Here is a 9428-nt window from a genome sequence, read left to right on the forward strand (position 1 = left end):
GAGCTGAAGGCAAAACCAAGCAAAATTTATATACAAGCAAAAAACCAAAACAACAACAACAACAACAAAACCCCTAGAGACTTTCATAAAGAACTATAAAAAATACCAGATCAGTTTGATTAGTGTTGGTATAAAATAACAAATCCTAGAGTATTTTCATATGCCTGAATTCAGTATCAAAAAGAATGTTTTGGGGACTGGGAATATAGCTCAGTTGGTAGAGTGCTTGCCTCACATGCACAAGGCCATGGGTTCAATCCCCAGCACCAAAAACACAAAACAAAACAAAAAAGAATGTTTTCTTGACTTTGCTATGTTAATGTCAGATGTTAAGAAAGTAATACTGTGAATATGATAATTATGTGCAAAACTTGGCAATTTTGTTAAATTTGTTATCTTTTTATTTTTAAAGATTTATTGTTTAATTGTTGGATGTGTTTATAGAGTCAAACTTACTGATATCTCTTTCAAATAATCTATTGAATTCCAGTTTTGTCTATTGTCATTTCCCCCTCCCCCCTTTTTTTTCTTCTTAACACCACTTTTAGAGGCTTTTCATCCTTATGGAATGTTCAAGTCCCTGTGATGTTCCAGGTCTATCACAACCTAAGTGGGCTTTTGTTTATTTGTATTAATGGAATTCTAGTTCTATATATCATCCCTCAGTGTTATCTAGATCCATGTGACATTTTTGACATTATGTGAGGAAAAAATTCAAGGGAAAATTTATGAAATCTTAGAAAAGCCTAAGTTTCTTAAAATACTTTTATGGTAGAACTGCTTAGTTTTTAAACCACAAATAATCATTTAAAACTGTAAGGGGAGATTTGTTAGCGTGCTCTTCATAAAAAACACTCAAACAAATACAAAAAACCCCACTCTATTACAATAGAAAATATGATGTCACAAATTTTTAAAAGAAATTTGTATCAAAATTGAATTCTGAACTTGAATTCCTTTAGAAATAAATCTATCAGTTATGCTTTGTGATTCCTTCAGTAATATTGAACTCATCCCTTATCTTTCTATTTATTTTACTTAGAAAATAACCTCTAAATTTTATTGCCCCATTTATGTTGAGTGAATTTAGAAGTGTTTACCCTCTTGCTAAATATTGGTCATTTTGTGTAGAATTGGTACATAGTTCTTGAAACTTGGTTGAATTCCCCAATGTAGCCATCTGGGCTTGGAGTTTTCTGTTAGGCTGCTAACTACACATTCAATTTATTTAATGAGTAAACAACTATTTGATTCATCCATCTCTTCTTCTTGCTATCAAAGTCTGTAGTGACTGCAGCACAGGCTATAGAGGGCCTTTCTCAATGTCTACCCTGCTGTCAGCTTGAGGTCTTCCCTTTCCTCCTGAATCAGAGATCAGTCCAACCTCCAAGTTCTTGAGCCTCTCTCAGTGGATTTGATTGCTGCTGCTTCACCCCTGCTTGTCTGGTGGTGGGAACTGGGGGATATTCTATTATATTCTATGCCGGGTGAGCTTCAGTCTTAGGCTGGTGCCGTTTCTGGGTCCTGGGGATGGAGGCTTCCCAGTGATTGTACCCCTCCCTGAGCTGTTGGAGACTTTGGATGATCCTGCCAGATGCTATGGCTAGAGGGATTGTTGATGCTCCTTTCTCTTAGCAGCAATGATTCTTCATGTATACTATGCCCCAGTAACTTAAGACTCTTGCTCCTCTGGGAAGAGAAGGGAGAAGCAATTGGGTGGGTATAGTTCCTACCATATACAGGCATCTATTTTCCTCTACTATGTCAGACCTGTGATGAAGACTTTCTCAGGTGTCTAGACCTATTCCCAGTTTTTCTGATAATTAATTGATGGAGTTCTAGGGAGAAAAACCTAGTGGGTTTTCCTAGGTTCAAATACAGCCTTCATCTTAGCTACCTCTATAACTATAGAAAGTTAAATACTTTCTCTGTGCTTCTGTTTCCTTATTTGTAAAAAGGCATATTTTGGGGAAAGGAGGTACCAGTATTGAACTCAGTGGCATTCAACCACTGAGCCACATCCCCAGTCCTAATCTGTATATAATTGAGAGACAGAGTCTCACTGAATTGCTTAGTGTCTCAATTTGCTGAGGCTGGCTTTGAACTGGCAATCCTCCTGCCTCAACATACTGAGCCACTGTGATTACAGGCGTGCACCACAGCACCCATAAAAATATCATATTAATGCTACAATTCTTGTCAAGTTTGAGTAAGGAATTGTTGGGATAAGATACATAAAGAATAGAGAAGAGACTGTATAATTATTAGATGTTATTATTCCAGCATCATGTCCTTAATCTAAAAATGAATATTTATATACTTGAATCAATTTTTATGTGGTGCTGAGGATCAAACCTAGGGCCTTATGCATGATAGGCAAGCTCTCTACCACTAAGCTAAAACCCCAGCCTATTTGAAACATTTTTTTCAAACTACTGAAGCAAAATATTTTTATTTACTTTTTTTTTCTTTTTTTGTATACCAAGGACTTAACCCAGGGACTTAACCACTGAGCCGTATCTCCAACCCTTTTTAAAAAATATATTTTGATATAGAGTCTCACAAGTTGCTTAGGCGCTTGCTAAATTACTGAAGCTGGCTTTGAACTTATGATCTTCCTGCCTCAGCCTCCCAAGCTGCTGAAAACAGACCTGTACCACCATGCCTGGCTTTTCTTCACTCTTTATTTCAGGTATTATAAAGCTAACCTTTTCTCCATATCTTTATTCACTCTATGCTATTGAAAAAGGGGTGATAAACTTGAAAATTTGGTAAGAATAAACTGAGTTCAACCCTCAGTTCCAAAACAGACCAAAAAAAAAAAAACAAAAAAAAATTAAAAAAAATAAACTAAGTATCTTGGAATTTATACTAAATATATTAATGTCATTATACTATAGTAATGCATACATACATATTCATGTGTATATCAGCATAATTCACAATAGCCAAATGATGGAATGAGTCTTGATGTCAATCAATGGATAAATGGATAAAGAAAATGTAATGTATATACACAATAGAGGTTTTTTTTTTTTTAAATATTGTTTTTTTAAGAGAGAGAGAGCAGAGAATTTTTAATATTTATTTTTTAGTTTTTGGTGGACACAACATCTTTATTTTATTTTTATGTGGTGCTGAGGATCGAACCCAGTGCCCCACGCGTGCCAGGTGAGCGCATTACCACTTGAGCTACATCCCCAGCCCATTTTTTTTTTAAAGATTGATGTGCAATCTTTAGCAGGAATAGTGAAGCCATCACTATAACAGAGTGAAGAGCATAACTATACCAGACTTTAAACTATACTACAGAGCAACAGTAACAAAAACAGCATGGTATTGGCACCAAAATAGACTGGTAGACAAATGGTATAGAATAGAGGACACAGAGACTAACCTACAAAATTACAGTTATCTTATATTAGACAAAAGTGCCAAAAACATGCACTGGAGAAAAGATAGCACAAATTGGCATATGCAACAAAATGAAATTAATCCCTTATCTCTCACCATGCACAAAACTTACCTCAAAATGGATCAAGGACTTAGGAATTAAACCAGAGACTCTGCGTCTAACATAAGAAAAAGTAGGCCCTAATCTTCATCAAGTGGGATTAGGCTCCAACTTCCTTAATAAGACTCCTAAAGCACAAGAATTAAAAGCAAGAATCAATAAATAGGATGGAATCAGACTAAAAAGTTTTTCTCAGCAAAAGAAACAATCTGTGAGGTGAACAGACAGCCTACATCCTGGGAGCAAATTTTACCCCTCCCACATCAGATAGAGCACTAATCTCTAGGGTATATAAAGAATCCAAAAAGCTAAACACTGAAAAAACAAATAACCCAATCAACAAATGGGCCAAAGACCTGAACAGACACTTCTCAAAAGAGGATATACAATCAATCAACAAATATATGAAAAAATGCTCATCATCTTTAGCAATCAGAGAAATGCAAATCAAAACTACTCTAAGTTATCACCTCACTCAAGTCAGAATGGCAGCTATTATGAAGACAAACAACAATAAGTGTTGGCCAGGATGTGGGGAAAAAGGTACACTCATACATTGCTGGTGAGACCGCAAATTGGTGCAGCCAGAATGGAAAGCATTATGGAGATTCTTTGGAGATCTGGGAATGGAACCACCATTTGACCCAGGTATTCCTCTCCTCGGACTATACCCAAAGGACTTCAAAACAGCATACTACAGGGACACAGCCACATTAAAGTTTATAGCAGCACAATTCACAATAGCTAAACTGTAAAGCCAACCTAGATGCCCTTCAGTGGATGAATGGATTTAAAAAATGTGGCATATATACACAATGGAATTTTACTCAGCATTAAAAAAGAACAAAATCATGCATTTGCAGGTAAATGGATGACATTGGAGAAGATAATGCTAAGTGAAGTTAGCCAATCCTCAAAAAACAAATGCCGAATGTTTTCTCTGATATAAGAAGGATGACTCATAGTGGGGTAGGGAGGGAGAACATGGTAGGATTAGATTAATTCTAGATAGGGAAGGGGGGTGGAAGGGAAAGAGAGGGGGCAGGGGATTATCAAGGATGGTGGAATGTGATGGACATTATTATACAAAGTACAAGTATGAAGACTTGAACTGGGTGTCAACATACTTTATATACAAAGATATGAAAAATTGTGGTATATATGTGAATTAAGAATTGTAATCCCAAAAAAACAAAGTACATGTATAAAGGCATAAATTGGCATGAACATACTTTATATACAGAGATACGAAAAATTGTGCTTTATATGTATAATAAGAATTGTAATGCATTCCACTGTTATCATGTATTTAAAAAATAATAAAATCAATAAAAAAGAAAATGAAATATATATACACAATGGAGATTTTTTTTAAAGATTGATGTGATTTTTATACTATTATTTATTTATTTATTTGTTTATTTATTTATTTTTTATTTTTATGTGGTGCTGAGGATCGAACCCAGTGCCTTGCACATGCCAGACAAGTGCTTTACCCCTGAACCCCAGCCCCAGCCCCACAATGAAGTTTTATTTAACTATAAAGAAAAAAGAAATTATGTTATTTGCAAAAATGAATGGAACTTGAGAACAATATGTTGTTATGTTGTGGATATGTGTTGAACCCCAAAAACTCATGTGTGAGACAAAGCAAGAATGTTCAGAGGTGAAATGATTAGATTCTGAGAGTTGTAACCTTATAGTTGACTTAATCTGCTCATATGAATTAACGAGTGGTGACTGTAGGCATGCAGGGTATGGCCACTGGAGGTGGGCCACTATCGGCATGGCTTTGGGGTTTATATTTTGTCCCTGATGAGTGGAGCTCTCTCTCTGCTTCCTGTTATCATATCCTGAGCTGCTGTCCTCTGCCATGCCCTTCTGCCATAATGTTCTGCCTCACTTTGGGCCTATTAGCTGTGGAGTCAGCTATCCATGGACTGAGAACTCCGAAATCATGAGCCAAAATAAAGGTTTCCTCCTTTAAGTTGTTCTTGTCTTTTGGTCTCAGTGATGACAAAGCTGACTAAAACAGAATTAAGAGAAATAAGCCAAGCTCAGAAATTCCAGGGTCTTATGTTTTCCGTCATATGTGGAAACTAAAGAGAAAAAGTAAACGAAAGTTGGGGTGGGTGCTCATAAAGGTGATCAGTATAGTAGAGAAAAGAGATCAGGGGTGAAAAGAGAAGAGGGAGAGGGGAAATACTGAGGAATGATATTGGCCAAACTCTATCGTTATATTTTGTGTACATATACATGTAATAATGAATTCCACTATTATGTATAACTATAAAGCACCAATAAAAAATATGGGGAAATAATAAAGTTAGTGAGTTTATTTAAGAAGTTCCCTTCCACTTCCGAGTAAGTTATCTTTATGTAGAAGTCCTGTGTTTCTCCATTTTCTTCCATACAGTATATCTTCCTGTTCCAATTAGGAATACATGTCTATCTCTAGGATTTAATGAAATGATTACTATCAAAACCTCCAAAATAGTCTTCATCAATATGAAAGATACTATTTGTTAAGAACACCTCTCTGCTTTTATTTTATCTCCATCCTTTCAGGAATCACAATGGAAAAAAAAAGGTCTAATTATTGAGTGTACCACAAAAACCCTTACTGTATTACAAACGTTGCATTTGGCATTTCAGTCTCCCCAGTGAATTGTCACCAATAAACATTTGTGAACTACATTTAAAACTAAGGGTGATTATGAAGTGTGGAAGGAGCAGTTTCAGCACATGAGTTTGTGGAACACTGTTTCTGAAAACCCTATTCAGTGAGATTTGACTATATATAAAATAGGGCAAATATAGCGAGTTTTTATTTCATATATGAGAAAGAATGAATGACAAACTAAAATCGCTCAAAAGACAAGTAATCAGCAGTAATATAGGAATAAACAGAAATTTAAACATAACATCCTAGGATGAAGTAAGAGTGTTGTCATAAAGGCTCAGGAGGTAAGACTAATGATACACATGAAAACTTCCCATAACTCAGGCGGCTTGAACATCAAGCTGGGCAGCATAGTATGACTCCATCTCAAAAACAAACTGGGGCAATGGTAGAGAGCTTGCCTAGCACATGCAAGGAGATGGGTTCAATCCTCAGCACCACATAAAAATAGATAAATAAAATAAAAGTATTGTATCCAACTACAACTAAAGAAATTTAAAACAAACAAACAAAAAACAAACCGAAGAAGCTGCTGGAAAATACAGCTTATGGTGATTCTTTTGCATAGACTCCTGCTTTTCTACAAACCTAATTCCTAAATGAATTCAGACTCATGTTTTCTATACTGATATTATAGGAGTATTTATGTTAATTGGCACTCTCAGATACACAGCATGTCAGTCATAGTGACTACATAATCGTTATTGAGCAGAATAATGATTTCTCATTTTAGAATAAACCCACAACTTATTTGGAAAATACTCCTGCTATGCTTTCATAATCAGTACTTACACCTGTGATAACACATATTGTCTTTAAGATAGGTTACTTCACAGACAAAATTCTTAGCCATCTGATGATGAAAGAGGACCTTAAGGAAGAAACCACACATTTTAAGATAGACAACACAGTGTTTTATTTACATATTGATCAAAGATGAAAATACTTCAATACAGAGGCTTTCAAAAGCTAAACAACTTAAGGAACCTGTCTCTATCCTCTTGATTCTTACTCCATAAATAATGGGGTTCACCATGGGTGGGACGAGAAGATAGATGTTAGCCACAAATATGTGGACATGGGAAGCTACTTGGTGCCCAAATTTATGGGTGAGAACGGAGGTATAGAAGAATATAGAAGAATGGAAGTCTGGGGGTATAGAACACTAACATGACACAGACAAGGGAGATGGGGGACACAAGTCCCAGGTTCTTGAGTCTATTATCCTTGGATGGAGGCAGAAGACAGTGTGGAGGATGAGCACATAAGAACAAATGATCAGTACAAAGTCCACTCCTCCAGTAAAGAAGGGAACAATGAGGCTGTAGGCTCTGCAGATTCATGTCTCAGTATAGGCAATCTTGAAAAGAGCTATGAACTCACAGTAGGTGTGGAAAATTATATCGGTTCTGCAGTAGGGAAGCCAACATAGCAGGAAAGGGTGAGGACTGAGATGTGTTGTACACAGGAATATAATAGCTAGACCTATTTCCACAATTACACTGTGTGTCAGAATAGTTGAGTGTCTTAATAGGTTAAAAAATGTCTATATAATGATCAAAACCCATGGCCAGGAAGAACCAGACTCCACATTGGAGCAACAGTGAATCAGAAACATTTGAGTGAGACTGGTTTCAAAGGTAATCCCTCCATCATGGAACCAAAAGAGGCTGAGAAGTTTGGGAACAACTGTAGTGCACACAACAAGGTAATTAATTGATAGCCAGTATGCAGAGGAAGAGGTACATTGGCTCATGGAGGCTGGGATCTGTCTTGATGATAAACAGAAGTGAAGAGTTTCCCAGTAGATCCTAAAGTAAATCAAACAAGAAAAAATGGAGATCCAGATGTGAGTGGCCTCCAGGAATGCCAATGAGAATGAAGTTTGATGGATGGACATCAGTCTTACTGTATGGTGACATCATAAGGTTCAGGTATTTCAGTTTACTCTTCATGGATGTTTCCTCTAAACTGACAAAATAATAATATATATAAATTTACAGACTGTCAAAGAAGCCAAATTGTAAGACAATGTGGGTCACAGAGTAATTACAATACCTGTGAATTTTAGATAGAAATTTTTTCATTAGAATCAGATATTATTACCACTTAAATATAGATAAAGATGGGGTATGTGTGTGTGTGTTTGTGTGTGTGTAGTCAGATCTTCTAGAAGTATTTCTTTTTTCTTACTAAGGTATACTTACTTCATTATTCTTAACAAGAATACTGTGAATCTCCTAAAGCATGCATGGAATAGTTTTAATAATTTCACCAATACATTGACATTGATATAAGAATTTTTAATGTGTAATATGAGTGATGTATGGATAATAAATGAGGAAAAGTTATAAAGATGAAAATTCAAATTTAAATATGTCAAAATCCTATCATGTGGCTTACAATGGAGAATTAAAGAATGTTTTAGAGTTTGTGATTGGAGGAATAAGAAATAGGGAAGTTATAAATGTGAGCAGAAGGAAGGTTTTAAATAGATAAATCTTTTTTTTTTTTTTTTAGTATTTAGCCATAGTAATTTATACATATGCCAAGCAACAGAGATTGGCTTTGAAATAGTGCTGAAAAACCAGCATACAGCAGATGTGCCATTTATGGAATGATGACAAGGAGGTTTACTCACACCTGCGTGAGATGAAAACAGGAGAAGGCTGACACAGTGTGTTGGGAAATGAACAAATGGTTGTACTTTCATGACTCTCCTCAGGCCACACAGCTGTGTGTTACTCTTCACCTTAGCAGAATATTATTAACAACATGATTATAACCTGAAGTCTGAGGTTTCATCACTTACTTTTATTTCTGTAAATAGTCAAAGAACTTGCTCTTGGGTGAGTTCATTCCCCATGCATCTGCTACTCTAAGCCTTAGTTTACAATTTTCCCTTTCCTCTTAATACTTCTATATTTTGTAACCCTGCCTCTAACTCCATACTGCAATTTGCTTATTGTACTTGTTCCTTTTCTCATGAATGATTGTTAGAACAGCATCTTTAAAATGATACAGGTCCCTTAGAAGGCATTCTCTTCTGACTTTCCTTTTTAGAAATATGATTGGCACTATGGCAGAATCTCTTTTTTATTATTATAGATATTCATAGTTATGGAGTACTAGTGATTATAAAATGCAATCCTTAAGCCAGTCTTCAAAAATTTCCAACCAAAATTTCTGCTTGCGCTCACTATTTGACCTTCAAACTCTATAGGAATAAAG

The 9428-nt window shown here is 35.7% G+C and overlaps 1 pseudogene; it reads right to left on the minus strand.

Moving 5' to 3' along the window:
- Window positions 1-7116: 7116 nt before the first annotated feature.
- Window positions 7117-8152, minus strand: LOC107157069 (annotated as a pseudogene).
- Window positions 8153-9428: the final 1276 nt, after the last annotated feature.

Source organism: Marmota marmota, unplaced genomic scaffold, assembly GCF_001458135.2.
Source record: "Marmota marmota marmota unplaced genomic scaffold, marMar, whole genome shotgun sequence".
NCBI lineage: Eukaryota > Metazoa > Chordata > Mammalia > Rodentia > Sciuridae > Marmota > Marmota marmota.